This window comes from Mirounga angustirostris, unplaced genomic scaffold (assembly GCF_029215605.1).
Source record: "Mirounga angustirostris isolate CCGP_5_RB_7025 unplaced genomic scaffold, mMirAng1.0.hap1 SCAF_3, whole genome shotgun sequence".
Taxonomy (NCBI): domain Eukaryota; kingdom Metazoa; phylum Chordata; class Mammalia; order Carnivora; family Phocidae; genus Mirounga; species Mirounga angustirostris.
In genome coordinates this window covers 46,843,534-46,859,831 of record NW_026991711.1, presented here as the reverse complement: position 1 = coordinate 46,859,831, position 16,298 = coordinate 46,843,534, and the positions used below count along the sequence as shown (strand labels likewise).

The following is a 16,298-nucleotide window of genomic DNA, read 5'->3' as shown; positions in this document are numbered from 1 at the left end:
GAATGCATGCCCAGTTCCCCATCTCAAAACCCAATTTGTTACCACCTGTGGCTATTTCTATTAAAAAAAAAAGAAACATAATTACTATGAGTCTCAGCAGTCTTAGAGTAAATTTTTGCAATTACAATACCTCCCTCGGGCAGATGTGTGAAAATGGCAGATTAATTCCTGCCAGGATCTTTCTGTTCCTCGTTCATTTTTAGGTTTGGTGTTCCTGCTTATTAGAGTGGCTCTGTTTGCTCTGGTTAAAGGTTATGTCAGTGTTTCCATAGTAAATCTCTAGAAATAAAGATCCACAAGTCAGCCATTAAATTTTGCCTTAGGCGAAAAGTTGACATGTAATGCTTTAGCAAAGGGGTAGATAATATTTTCCATCACGCTCCTCTGTTGCCTGATTAAGTTTGAAGTACATGGTAGTAGGACCATTTGGCAGTGTTGGAAAAAGCAGGACAGACTGGGAGGTAAAAAGGAAAGTGCAGTCTTTTGAACTATAAAATAATATTTAATCAGCAGAAGTCAATGCAAGTATTTTTTCTTCTATGCTTCATCCTAAAGCTACATAATGCATAGGAATTTTAAAGAGCCATAATAAAGATATTGATACTGGGATGACTAACAAGAGATTTAACACCCTACCTATTTCCATTCATTCCTTCTTTGGTTGTGGTATGTATACTTTGTTTCTGTAAAGATCTAATTGTTCTACACACAAAATAATGAATATTATTAAATCTCAACAGTTTTAAAACTCTGGATCAATGTTATAACTATTAGCAAAGCTAATTTGTCACAAAGCAGCTTAAATAGCTGAATATTGGAGGACAGGGGCCATATAACATCTTGCTTGTCTCTGTAGTTGGGAGAACCTAGCATGGTTTCTAATACATAGTAAGGACTTAAAAATATGGATTCTTTATAATCCTCTGATCACTGATCAGATATGAGCTGGAGTTTAGATCCAAACCTAGAAATTACAGAGGTCAAAGTCTAAGATATTTATATAAACATCCTGGTAAACAATTTATTTGAAGGTGGCATATTTTGATAATTTTTATTTATAATAGTTACCTTCTTAATAACTACAATGAAAATTCCTATACAATTATATTGATACTATTAAAAGTTCATGGGAAAAAATGATCAAAGTTCACGATTATGAACATCAAACTTTCAGTGAATTTGTTTATATATATACACACACATACACACATAAAAATGTGTCTACATTTATATATATATGTATATGTATATGTGTGTGTATATATATATATATATACTGTATCTCAAGAGCAAGTAGTGTTGGTAAGAGTATATCTTTTGTCTTTTGTCCTATTCCTTGATATGCTTTATAAAGTATTAAAACTGCACAATTAAAATGTTGTGTCTCTTTGTTAAGGCTTTAAGAATCATACAGCTCTAGGGGCGCCTGGGTGGCTCAGTTGGTTAAGCAACTGCCTTCGGCTCAGGTCATGATCCTGGAGTCCCTGGATCGAGTCCCTGGATCGAGTCCCGCATCGGGCTCCCTGCTCGGCAGGGAGTCTGCTTCTCCCTCTGACCCTCCCCCTCTCATGCTCTCTGTCTCCCATTCTCTCTCTCAGATAAATAAATAAAAAATCTTTAAAAAAAAAAAAAAAGAATCATACAGCTCTAGTAAATTATTAAGAAAATAATGTGATTATTTTATCTATGGGACTTTTTTAATGAAATGAAATTATAGATAAACCATAAATAGTAATTTTAGGATTATATTTATTTGTATTTGTTAATATATAATTTTATGATTTAATCACTTTGGTACCAACCATTTGCCATCTGATAATGGGAAAAGAATATCGCCGTGGGCAATAATCAATGTGCATTATAATAATAATCCAACCTACAAAATTTTTCTCAAAATTTCAGAATCTATTTCACGTAGGTGGTATGAAATTTTTAAGCACATATTGAGGAAACATAAGCTAAGCATTTATATAAACAGTATGTTGCCCATTTCAGTATTGTTATTTAAAACACATCTACAACCTACAGAGTATTCAATCCATAATCATAAATTCACTTAATAAATAAAAAATTAAAAAGCTCTTAATTGAAATAACTCACTACTTTTAAGCTATTCTAGGACTTAATTACTATTTATCTAAATTTTAAACTTTAACTGCAAAATCCATATCAAACAATAAGGAGGTTTGATAGAGTAAAGTTTTCAAGTAGAATGAGCTTTCAAACCGTATTAAAAATTTAATTCTCTCCACTTGCCATATAGTTGGGATACAAAGAGAAAGAAAAAATAATAGAAAGGAGCATAGAAATGCAAATTTAAGAAGTTTAGGATTCATTGTCAGTTAACATTCAAAAACAAGAGAAAGACTTTCCGAAAGTTTTAAATGAATACTATATAAGATAAACCAACAAATAGCAAGTTCTCAGCGGGGACATTTAAATCCACAATTATGCAAACATTGTAATTTGAGCACCTCTGTAAATTTACTCTGGAATATTTGGCATTTTGGGGAAAGAAGGCCTAGCAACAATGGGTGCTGCTCTCTCCAGAGGATGCCAGGCTGGTCTTGCTTTCCTGTCACTAAGAGAAGCCTGAGTACTGGGAGCAGATACCCTCTCAGAAGATCAGAAACTAGGCCTGTAATCGTCCATAATCTGTCTGAATTTTACTCATTTCTCTGAATGTGCTTTTCTTGAACTATCATACATGCTTTCTTTTAAAAAATATAGCTTAGAAATCTACTGGAAATATGACTTCTAAACAATGTTGGAAAAAATGTGAATGTCCAATAAATATACCAGGTTTTGTGCATTTATATTAGTCTTCACATAAAGCCATAAAATCTGAAAATATATTATTTGTTTAGAAATTTCAAAAAGCTGTTTAGATATTTGAAAATTATCATCAAAACACATAGTTTGAAACAAAAGGAAGGGAATTATTATTTATGTCTTATGCTGACTTGTTCTGATTGTTTTCTTCTTATTCTTTTCATCTGGTCTCTTTTCTGTGATACCCATTCAGAAAATATATTTTTACAGGGATACTTTAAGAACATTGTACATTTACATCTAATGTAAATACTTTTAAAGAACTCAGATACTGTTTTTTATCACCTTAAGCTGTGTTTAACTATATGTACATTCAGACCTCAGATGCCTATATTTGATTCCTATAGTAGAGCTATAGAGGGGTGGATTGAATTTGAGAAGGGTTGGATTAAATAATATTATGTTTAGCATTATGAAAATGCATTTAAATGATGAGAAACTTTTGTTTATTAGTTAAAATAAAAAGCTTTTTGGATTTCCTTTCATCTAGACTTTAAGAGATAACATATTGATTTCTTTTATATAAAAGCAATAAATTGCATAATTCCTTCCTTTTATTCTTTGGGCAGGGATGTGCTCTACTGAGATATAGTAGAGATAAAATCCTCCACTTGCTGTTCCTAAAACAGAACATTTAATTTTTTTTTTTTTTTGAAGTAAACTCTATGCCCAACTTGGGGCTTGAACTCACAACCCTGAGATCAAGAGTTTAACGCTGTACCAACTGAGCCAGCCAGGTGCCCCTAGAACATACAATTTTTTAACCACTTGATAAACCTTCTTTATATATTAAGCTTATGCAGGTCAGAGAAACAGACTAATGTATCAGTTTATAACATAAGGAAAGGAAATTTATAGTTAAACTTACTCAACAAATACCTTTGAAGTATTTTCATTACAATTTTCCTAATAAGCCTCAGTGAACTTGGGCTTCATTTTAAGTACTCATCATTTAACTAGAGAAGTCAGATCTCCCAGGACACATCTGTTATTTAATGATATTAGAGTTTGGGTTTTGTTTGGTGTAAATGTAGGATGGTGATGGAAAGGCACTAGGGGTAGGAGAGGAAAGGAGCTCTGATTCAATATCCCCAGGTAATATGATATAAATAATTGGAAAATGGAGATATCATTTCAGTTGGTTAATTGTAATAAACCCATTATCTTGTTTAGAGCATTAAGGTAGAATCAACATGTTGGGAAACAGATAAAAGGTGCATGAAAGCATTTAAAATTCAATCATTAGGTTTCATTGCACCCATCTGCTCCCAGGAAATATAATTGGAAATTTGATTCATTGACCTTTAGCTGCCATTTTGGACCACAGTTTCAAAATCTATGTTTTCAAGTTGGACATTTGAAGTTAATTTGATAAGAGCCATATTTGGTACATTTTTAACCCAATTACGTTTTTGAACAAAATTTGAAAACATAAAATCAGGCCTAATGGGCTGGTGTATATTTGACAAAGAGTCAGCATAGTTATTTAATCCTGGATCTGGTTAAAGCAACTGATGTTCAAATTCATTAAGGTTTCGATTAACTAGAGGGACTGCTGAACTTTTTACTGTTATTTTATGCACGAACTCTTGCCTTTCATTAATTATTCTCTGAGTCCATATTATACTACTTTATACTTACAACATCCAATTACTCTAAAGTTATATACCATGGCACAAGGAAAAAAAAAGCAATATTTAGTACTTTAGGTGGTTATCCTGAATTTTAAAAATTTTTGCACCTCCCTCAATCCTTTTTTGCCAACGTAATAGGATGCCACAGAATCTTCCCCAAATATTTCTTGTCTTCACTCAGAAGAGTGATATATGATAAAATTATACACCTAACACAAGAAATACATTATGTAAATTGATCATCATTTCTGTCAGCATTTGTGTATTGCTACGCTCACTGAAGTTCATGTAACTTGGAAACGAGTCATGATTAGACAGGTGTTTCTTCGCCTATGAGATCAAATTTCTGAAATATTTATATAGTGATGAGACAGATGTACACAGCTTAACCTTATAATCCCATTTCACAGCTTTTCCAAATACTTGGAAACTTGTTAAGTAGGAAACTGATTATTTTGGCAGCGTATCTCCATTAATAGGATTCAGATCTTCCTTGTTTACAAGCCAGTGCTGCTAATACCATCTAGTATATTAAATCAACAGGGAAACTGAAAAAGTAGAATCCATCCAAGGGCTGATTGACAGGGAAGTCTTTTCTAAATCTTTTTAATGTGTTTTTTATTGACTGCGTAATATCAGAACACACATAGCGCAGGTGAATGATGTAACTGTTTGGGATACTATGTTACTACCAGTTTGGAATGAAGCAGTTACATCTCAGACTCTCCCTGCTTCTATTGTAATCTTGATATAAGCCACATAAGACCATGCATCCGCTCTTTACAAATATTCCTTTCAATATCCTCTCAATTGGAAGGTTTACTGTCATTTGACATGTGAAATTATTTTAAATGCACTCATCTTTTTTTTAAATGAATAGAGGCAATACAGAGTAATGTAATAATGTGTCATAATTTTCATTATGCTTACTTATTGGTTCTGCAATAATAGACGGAGAGCTTATTGTTATGCTTTCAGCCTGAGCTATTTATGTACTATGCTACTCGGTGCACTGTTTCATATTGTGATGTTCTGTCCTCTTAAGAAAAGGGGTATCGGGAACTTTAAATCAAATTAGGCTACAGGAAGAGCTTTATACTTTGTTTTTTTTATATTATGTGGATAGCTTTTATAAACTACCTAACTCTGCTTGAATAAACTCATGGTCCTTCAGAGACAGGAAAAAACCTATTTTTTCAAACTATATATGACAACCTGATTCCGTTCTTAAAAGAAGGAAGGAGAAAGCAGGCTATCAGAAAAGGGAAAAATTCTTCCATTTTTTCACTTCTTTTTGGGAAAAATTATCTACTTTGTGTTTTATATTCATACAAAAATGTGCCTAATGTACGTATAAGCAGGGCACATAATATTAAAAAAAAACATGGAATTAAGTAATCTATAAAGAAGAGTTTTTTAAGGGCAATGGAAAGATAAATATATGAGATTTTTGGACCCTTGGTTTTTGTGCTCCATGACAGGTATTCTAAAGATGAAGCTGCTCCACTGAGACTGTGCTTCTAGACCTGTGTAGTTGAGATTCAGGCACTGCTAGTCTATTGCCTTTTGGATTTCAACTACTCTAACATTGAACTTGTAGTCAGCCCCCAGGGATGAATTGGCTACATTTGACTGCAAGGCCAGTTACCTCTTTCCTATTTGATTTTCACCAAATCAATAGTTTCCCTAGAAGAGATTTTACTGTTGGGAATAACAACAACTCTTATAAAACTCTTATATGCAAAAAATCCAAGTTTTTGTATTAAAATAATTTCAGATTTTTTTGTGCAGTATATGCATCTTTGAGTTTCTCTCTTTTTTTCCCAAAATTAAATGATTATGTTTTTATTTATTTATAGTCACTATAGTCATGTTTATAGTCATTTTGCATTTTAAGAAGAATTTTTACTGCAAAACCTCTGCTGAAAATCCATACCTAAAGCAGCACCTGGTGTATCATAAGAACTTGTTACATATTTGTGGACTGAAAATAGAGAAATTTGCATTTAAAAAGTTATAAAATTGCTTATAATTCAGTACTCAGAGGGGGCTATTGCTAACCTTTTGTTGTTCGGATCCACAGTCCCTTCTAGGACCTGAACTGATCTAAGACTATTTTTAACCTTTACTTGTTCCACTTAGTGTTAATATGAACATTTTTTATTGAAGAAATATTAAGGTGTTTAAATTTGAGGTATTGTACCATTCCCTGCTGGGATGGGTAATACATGACATGTACAACAAAATGTCATTCTGAAATATGAAAGAGTTAGGGATTACAAAACATGTCTGAGTGCAAGGATTTTTAACAAGGGATCGTAACCTGTCTATCTTCCCATGCTGTGAAGTGCACACACATGCACAACACACAACTAGATTTTTTACAGGTATATACTAAACATAATATCTTACGCTGCTTTTTGCCTAAAATTATATAAATATATCATAGATAGACATCATTCCATGTCAGTGATGTAGTTTCATATTATCTTAACAATACTGGAATTCTGGGCCAATTAATGGATAATTCATTTAATCAGTTACTCCCTGATTGACAATTTGAGTCTTTACACTGAGACTCAATTCCCAAGGTTCTTGGTTAAAAAAAAAAAAAAAAAAAGTTTTCAGTCCAGAGCAAGTTGCTTAACTTTTTTTTCTGTTTTCTTATTAAGTGTTATACTATTTGCTACTCATAGAGCTATCATAAGAATTCAAGACGAAATATAATTATGCATATAAATGATATAACCAATACTAAATGTTGAATAACACATATGGTTATTATTGTTGCTTACAACAAATGACATAAAACATTGAAGCAGTTAGGGTACTGATATGCAGGCATATTTTCCATAAAAACAATATTTCAGTTGGCCCAAATGTTAGCAATTGTACAAGAGTTCAATTTCATTCCAGAATACTTACGATTATAAAAAAGTAATTTTACTGGATTGCTAATTTATTTTATCACAAATTTCCATTTTGACCTCTCTAAACCAGGATTGGTTTTTTGGATTTTGCTTTAGTGTTAAGTAGACATTTTAAAAAGTGACCAGTTTTTGATAGACCATCTTCCAAAAAAATAATTTCCAGATATTTTAAACTTCTTACACAACCAAAGTAAACTTTGAAGTGGAAAGATGTTATTAAGTCTTCCTTAAGAACTGTGCTTTTTTATTCAGGGAGACCTTGTGGGAAGAAAAGCTCACACTGGGTAGAAACTGAAGAAAAGTTTCTACAAAAGAACTGTTGTAGGGCAATGAATACCAGAAAGTTAGAGACATATGATAACATCTGATTTCATTTACACTTCTTTTCATGTGAGAAAACTGAAGCACAGAAATGTTACTCACATATATACAGCTAGCTAGAAATAGAGAATTAATGTCATCTGACTCAGAGTTTAGGGTTTTTGTTCCTATACCAGTTGGGATATCATGTTTGACATGCATTTCTATTGAGGTATCTATGGAGTATGAAAACATTGCGTAGCATGAATAATTGCTACTATGAGTTACTACAACTTAGTTCCTGGAATGCAGGTCAATTTGGAAAAGAATTCTTTAAGGCCTCCATATACAAAGCTTCAGAAACTCTGCTGAGACCTATGTACGTATGACACATTGTCACAAGGTCTGACAACCAGCAGTAGCTTCAAGAGGTTCTGTAAGTTGGTCCAATAAAGTGAAAATACATCAAAAACTAATGATGTGATATATGGTGATTAACATAACATAATAAAAAAAATAAAGTGAAAATATTGCCAAATTTTGGAGACTCCAGAAGCAGCCCAGGATCATCAGATTTGATCATAGAACTAGCTTTGATTCTTTTATTTGAATCAAAGTTGTCCAGTAGACCTCATTGCTTTTATCTGTGTTTAAGATGATTCAGAGCTGAACAATTACAGGAACAAAAGCCATTCAAGGGGGTGTGACCTGGTATCAAAACTCAGTAGGGAGCATTGATTAACAAGCATTATTAGAATGAAAGTAATAAATCTGTAAAATACATCAGACAATGATAAATAGACTAGAAAGTAAAGCATAATACACACAAAAGGAAGATGGATCATTACAGCACTTGCAGGCTTTTTATTTGAAAGAGTGCAAAATTTTAAGTCAAAAGAAACTCGTTCCTCTTACTTACTCATATTGGGATCTCCAGCTAGCCTTTCATGAATTCCACAGGCCTCAGTTTCTCCATCCATAAAATAGAAATTATAATGGTTCCAGCTGGTGAGGTTGAAAGGAAGGAATAGATTTGGAGAGATTGAGAAACAATGACAAAAATCACCCTGTAAAAAAACATAAGGAAGCACAGGAGACAAAGGACCAAGAACAGAAGAGTTCTTTTCTCTGGGAAAGAACAGGTTACTTACTCTTATTCTAAGTACACTCTAGAGGAACTTGTAATACACTGCAGGAAACTTAATGTGTCTAAGTGCATTTTGTTTTCAGGTGTTCCCGCGATGGTACTGTTTCCACAGTTTTAAGTAGTTTGGGATTGAATATAAACATGCTACAAATCACCTAACATTGAAATCCACTTTAAAAAAAAAAAATGAACAGTTTTTCCATAAGGCACCTTCCAAATACAAACTCTGTGAGAGAAGTCTGTCCCACAGAGGATGAAAATGACTTGTGGTTTGTTTTTTGTTTTTTGTTTTTCTTAAACTATGACCTAATTAAAAAGAGTGCTTATGTGAAAATGCCTCATTAGTATTTTATCTACAGGAGTGAATAGAGTGAAAATTTTAATTTTAAGGTTAAGAACTGAGACTTAGTTTTTCTAAGCCAGGAGCCTGCAACATTTTCTGTTAAGGGTGAGATAGTAAATATTTTAGGGTTTATGGGTCATACATTCTCTGTCACAACTACTCAACTCTGCCATTGAAGCATGAAAGTGGCCATAGATAACATATAAATGAAAGGGCATGGCTGAATTCCAATAAAACTTGATTTTCAAAAATAGTGGGCCACAGGCCAGGGTTCACCAACTATTTTTATAAGGCATTACTAATTGTTAACATTTCTTCATTTCTTTCCATTTGTGTATTTAAAAAAAAAAACTGTACCATGTAAATTATAAATAGTCTCTAACAAGATCAAGGTATTTGTCCATTATTTCAAAATTAGATATGGAAGAATGCAGGCCTATTATCTCATGAAACGATTGTGTAGGTAAGACTGCTGCTTTTACTACGGGAGAAAAAATTCTTAGAATTGAAGTCTCCAAGCAAAGAAAGCTGGGGATACTTGAATTAGGTATTAAGTGTCAGTCTGATAAAGAGTAGAGATAGTTCATTTCATTTTGTGCTAATGTTTAATTAAAAATCTGTTAACATTAGTAAAGACACTTAGCTTTATTTTAATTTCAGGTATGAATGCCAACCTAAAATAGACTCTTTCCATTGAATCATACATTTTGAATGTGATACTTATTCCTGTATTTCAGAGGGAAAATGATAAATATTCTAGTAATCTAATAGTCATAAATTTGATTAATAATTAATTTTTTCCTTCAAATTTAGGAATGCCTTTTACTTTGTAATAGTCATTTCGGAGGACAGGTCTTCCAAATTCTTTGTATATTATCTCCTAAATTTTCATAATTTTTTTCCTCACATTACTCTTCTTTTTCAAACCAGAAATTCAAATACAATGGATAATTTTTTTGAAAATTTAAATTTGATTATGATTTTTGTTATTTTGGAAAGCATAGTGAATTATCTTTGAAACTCATGCAAAATACTGGGGGCTTCAAAATCCCCCCAAGGTATTCACTAACTATCGTAAAATATGCTGGTTGGTTAGCTGGTTGCCTGCATTATTGCTTCTAGAGAGTTAAAAATTCTCTATCAGGAGTTGGAGGAAGGAAAAATGAGAAAGGTGTTGCATCATTCAGTTTCACCTTGAATTCCTTCTATTCTTTTAATCCTATTAGGAACTGGAATATACCTATACAGATGATGATTTGAAAGAGAGATGCAAAATCAGACAGGAATCGGATCTTGCTGATATTTTTTTCATTTGCAAAATGAATTATCTGGATAATAATTGACTTTATCTTATGATTAAAAATTTAATATTTGGGGGAGGAAGACTGGTGAACTGTGTGTATCAAAATCATTGTATTTGTAATGTTTTTAATTTGAGTGTATTTTGAAAAAATAAGCTGATGAAATGGATAACAGACAGATGTTTTGGTTCACCTTTTAAATTAGTTATTTGTTTTTTTGGAATTTTACATAATGATTGACTAAATGTAATATCTTGAATTTCTTCTTTTACACTTTAAAAGGTAAGTGTTCAAAAGTGCCTATTTTGACAATTTATATGACTATCATGATGGTAAGTAATCATACAGTTAAATCTACTGCATGCATTAGAATATTTGGTAATAAACGGCCATTATTACCTTTTTATGTTATTGGCCAAAGGAAAAGAAATCTAGTTATTGGAGTTATACATAATGTTCAGCATATTCAAATAATTTAACATGCAAGTGTAAAAAGGTAAAAGTGCAGACTTTTTCAATGAGTTGTCTTATTATTAGGGGGATAGTAGCACTCTTTTTTCTTAGTGTATAACAATAATTTTTAAAAGCACTTCAAGGCAAGTTACATTAATTTCTCATTAACTTACTTCTGAAAATATTGGGATGGAGCCTTATTTTTCTCTGTGTCTTAGAGAGGCAGTGCAGCAACTGACTGGTCCTGGCAGTCACCGGCAAGGGTTATTGTTCTGCAACAAATCGGTTATATGATAGGTAACTTTATGAAAATTAGTTAGCTGTAATTTCTCTGTTAAAGAAACCACGTAGACAGTAACACTATTATGTCTTCTAGGGCAATTGGGAAGAATGAATAATAAATATCATTAATACATACAAAACAGTATACAGCATACTCCAGGCCTCCTACCCCAGAAAGTGCACAATGACATGATTTACATAAATTTAGATTCAGTGCAGTCAGGTTTCAAAATAAGTCCATATTAGCTAAATGAATTAGACTGAAAACTGGTTTGAATCTAAATAAATCAATTTATAAAAAATTCCTTTTACTTTAGCAAGTTCTTTAACCCTAATAAAATAAGATTTTAAGGAAATGTATCTTGCAGAAGACTCGGCATTCATGGGGATAATAAGTAAAATCAAAAATCACCAATTTGTCTCCCTCCCTTTTTTCTCTTTCTCTTCATATGTCAGAGTTCCAGAAGTTCAGACTTCTAATGACTTTTCATTGGCTACATATATCTTTGACTGCTTAGTATGGAGGCCCATTTGCAGAGAATCCAGTTTTAGGTATTCTCTCCAGTGGGATAATCCTTCCATATTCTTTTTTTTTTTAAGATTTTATTTATTTATTTGAGAGAGAGAGTGAGAGAGAGAGAGATAGCACAAGAGGGGGGAGCGGGAGAGGGAGAAGCAGACTCCCTGCTGAGCAGGTAGCCCGATGCGAGACTCGATCCCCGGACTCCAGGATCATGACCTGAGCCGAAGGCAGACGCTTAACCAACTGAGCCACCCAGGCACCCCTCCATATTCTTAATAGAGACAGAAAAAGAGCATGATAAGAGGAAAGCAGAGGAGAGTCTTCTAAGACAACATATCTGGCTGAGAGATGGCAAAAACCAAGCAAACAAACAAATAAAAAACAGAAAGGAATAGAACTCCCAACCCCTCCCCGCCCCCCCACCACGACCACTACCATCACTGGAAGAAAAAGAAAAGACTAAGTATTAGCTAAGGTTGACATGGAGAGGCTGACTGTACTGAAGAGAATGGGTTAATTGGAGATGTTGAAGTTAGCAACTCGAATTTTGGACTTTTTTCCCCTAAGACATCAACTCATGGCATAACTCTATGCCATTGCCAGTGAGAAAGCACATCTAACATTCAGTGGCACCTTGGTTGCCTACGGCCTCCAAGCTTCAGCAAATATCAAAAAAGAATGTATTCTCTATTCTGTGTGCTTTTACAAATAACAAATAGCACTCCTCTCACCTTTTGATTATCTCAATTTTCTTCTTTCTTGTCAAAGATGGTTTTCTTTAAGATTCATAAATTACATAATTAAATTCTGGCACACAAGTTATTATTAAAGTAATCAGTGTCGTTTACCAAAGAATTAACACTTGCAAGAGCTTTTTTTTTTTTCAAGTTTTTATTTATTTATTTAATTGACAGAGAGACAGAGAGACAGAGAGAGAGAGAGAGAGAGAGAACACCAGCAGGGGGAGTGGGAGAGGGAGAAGCAGACTTCCCGCGGAGCAGGGAGCCGGATGTGGGGCTCTGATCCTAGGACCCTGGGATCATGACCGGAGCTGAAGGTAGTCGCTCAACCATCTGAGCCACCCAGGCTCCCCGCAAGAGCTTTTAATATACAGCCACATTACTTTAAAAAAAAAAAAAATCATCCCAGTCATCCTAATTGAGCAGTAGACTTAAAATGCTCGCATACAGGATGTGGCTGTTCTTGTCCTCTCATTTTTAATTCAAAGCAATGCTAGTTTTTGCTAAATGTGGTAAGAATTCCTTGTGTTTTTATTATGCCTTTAGTTGCAAAACACAAATGTCAACCACACTGTACTTGTATCAAAAGCATTATTTTGGAGGTCATTGATAAATACAGTTATTGCCATACCTCATGGACTTCCAAAATTCCAAAGCTAGAGGTGCTGTCAGATAACTTTAGAAGTGGTGGCTTAAAATGCTGTTGCCTACTTCAGCAATGTAGAAAGAACCACACCATATATTCTGTTGAAGGCAAAGCTATCAGAAGCAATGTCGGTATGAAAAGGCTTAAAGTGAGTTATTCACCTCTTAACTCTCCCTTGTGTTCAGTCTGCTGCAAAGAGAATGCTCACTATCAATATGAAAAGCAGTGCCTTTGAATTAAGGGAAAAGTTCGACTTGTTTGGCTTTGTTTTCAACCGAATGGCATCAATATATGCAGTCAACCTTATGTCCCTAATTCAAAAGAACTTTCAAAATTCCACTCCCCTATACCTCTGAAGCAGGAAAACACTGATCATCTTAGTATAGCTGAAGTTATAATGATATGATTTAACACCATAACTACACATCCAACCCCAAATTCGTCTGCAAGAAATAAGTTCTCTCTTAATGATGACTTCAAAGAGTTAAGGACATGCTTTCACTTTTCTTTAACAAGAAAAAGAAAAGGTATTCTAAATCAATACCTCTAGAATTAAAACTTTCTTCATATTTGTATTGCAACCTTTGGGAGATCTTTCTTGTATTTGACATACCTGTCTCTACTTTCTAGTATATTACAAATTTAAAAAGACAATGTTGACACAAATATGTAAAACTTGTACAAACGCTAAGGATAAATTTAACATTATATATATAAAATTACTGAGGCAAATGCTTTTAGAACTTGGTACAAAATACTGCATCTTTTCTTCTTCAGTATCTAATTTGCTGTCAGTCCTATTTAGTGTATTTTAAATCTCAAATATTGTAGTTTTCACTTTTACAAGTTACATTTGGGTCTTTTTTTGTATCATCTACTTCTCTCCTTGAAGATGATACAGGGGAGGTACTGAGGGCTCAAAATTTAAGGAGACATTCTCAAGTTCATGCTTTTATGTTCTTGACCATATTTTTAATATTCTAACAGATTTTTAAGATTCTTTTTGGTTAATTCCATCATATTTTTCGTGCCTGGATCTGTTTTTATTGATTTTCTCCCAGCCACGGATTATATTTTCCTAGTTTATTGCATACCTTATAATTCCTGATCAGATCTCAGATACTGTGAATTTTACATTGTTGAATGCTGGATTTTTAAAATATTGCCTAGGGTCCAAGCTAAAGGTATGCTTGTGGAATGAATTTACCCACTGAGCCTCTGTCTCAAAGGTCTCCTCTTCGATAAAGAAACAGACGTAAAAAGGTAAAAGGATATCAAGGATACCAGCAGTTTAGGAACCACTGTTCCCTATGTTTCCACATCAGTGATTCTGGAAATGCCAGAGCTATTTGGTTTGTCAAAAATTGTTTTCTCCATAAGAAATTTCCTGACTGCCCCATGACTCTGTAATGGGAAATATAAGAGAATACTGGCAAATTAGCACCAAGGTATTGTGTGTGTATATATATATATCACATAGTGATTGCACTAATCACAGATTGAATTCTAGAATTTACTGAAATAGCATCTACGATGGTGAAAACTAACTGTACAATCCATTTTCCTAATTCTTGAATTATTTTTCTCTCTTTCTTTTGCAGGAATACTTTTGGAAAATAGTATTCTGATATTTTTTTTCTTGGAAATTAATTAGAAATGAGACTCAAAGAGATGAGGTCTTTATTTTTCTCATCCCACAGTTGTCTCATTTTCTAGAAATCCAAATAGTGTTTTAAAATTGCCCAGACTTACACCCACTTATCATTATTTCATGATTATTACAGTGCTGCATGTAGGATTTTTTTAATGTAAAAGTTGTAACAAGAATTGTATTCGATAACTAAGAAATTTTCATATATTATCTCATATAAAATATAAAACCACACATTTTAAATAGTATATCCTGATTTTACCACCAAAGTTGCAAAATTATTTTGATGATATTTTGCATACACTTCAGTACATCTTAGATACTAATCATTTCAATTAAATGTCTTTAGAGTCTTTACAAAGATATTCTATTCACTTCCAAATGTAGAATTAATTTACAAGGCATTTTCTAAATTTAAAAACTCACCGTTTCTGAGGACGGATCCCAGTTCTTCAAAATGTAGCCATGTTTCTTTCCTGCATTGAAATAAAAACAAAACAAAACTAAACTAAAAACTGTTCCTTTGTTTGGGTGCTTGGCAGGTTCTGTCGGTAAAGCATGCAACTCTTGATTTCAGGGTCACAAGTTCAAGTTGCACATTGGGCATGGGGCCTACTTAAAAGAAGAAAAAAAAAAGCTGTTCCTTTGCAATAAATGCAGTCTGCAAACTTCATTTGAAGTATTTATGTCATGGCTGGGAAAACGGGAACTGCACACAAGAAAAACATCTTTGAAATAAATGAAAATTTAGCTAAATAATTCATATTAAGGTGGATGTCTTATAGAACTGTTGCTTGGGTTTGCTAGTGTGGCTAAATAGATCTTTATATCTGAATCCATTTGTAGTCTGTCCAAATGAATATGGAATTTCTACATAGGTTTTAAAAGTTGGCTCTGTGTAATTTTAAAAGACAAAGTTCAGAAACATTCTTTATTGTAGTTATTTAATAAAAGAGCTTGTAGTTTTATAATCTTCTTTGAGATGGAAGGATCTTCAGTATATATGACATGCAGATGTCATTTTAGATTTAATTTGGAATTACCTTTTATTAGCATATAGTAATGAACCCTTTTTTGAGTGTAGAGTTCTATGTATTTTTAATCATGTATATATAAAACTTCATGAAACCACCACCATAATCAGGATACTAAATAGTTCTATCACGCTAAAAAGCTTCTTTATGCTATATCTGTAGTCAACTTTAAACCTTGGCATCCATTGATCTGTTCTTTGTCATAACAGTTTTTGATATTTTCTTTTTTGAGAAGTTTTATAAGTGGAATCATCCTGTATACAATTTTTTGAGACTGGCTTCTTTCACTCAACCAAAATGCTTTTGAGATTCATCCATGTTATTACATCACTAGTTCATTTTTTTATTGCTAAATAGTTTTCCATTGCATGCATGCACCACAGTCTATCTGTTTACCTATTGAAAGATATCTGAGCTGACTCCAGTTTTGACAAAAACAGCTCCTGTAAATATTTATGTACAAATCTTTCATGTGAGTCTAA

At 33.1% G+C, this 16,298-nt stretch overlaps 1 protein-coding gene and 1 long non-coding RNA gene across 4 annotated transcripts in view; one reads left to right on the top strand and one right to left on the bottom strand.

Annotated features, from left to right (window-relative positions):
* Nucleotides 1-16,298, top strand: part of PCDH17 (protocadherin 17) — a 98,245-nt gene that overhangs the window by 14,644 nt on the left and 67,303 nt on the right. The gene's annotated exons all lie outside the window — the stretch shown is intronic.
* Nucleotides 7,540-15,257, bottom strand: LOC123839790 (uncharacterized). The gene is made up of 3 exons (XR_006789745.2): nt 15,209-15,257; nt 11,114-11,212; nt 7,540-8,701 (listed from the first exon to the last, which is right to left on the bottom strand). It is a non-coding gene; the product is annotated as an uncharacterized LOC123839790 (long non-coding RNA).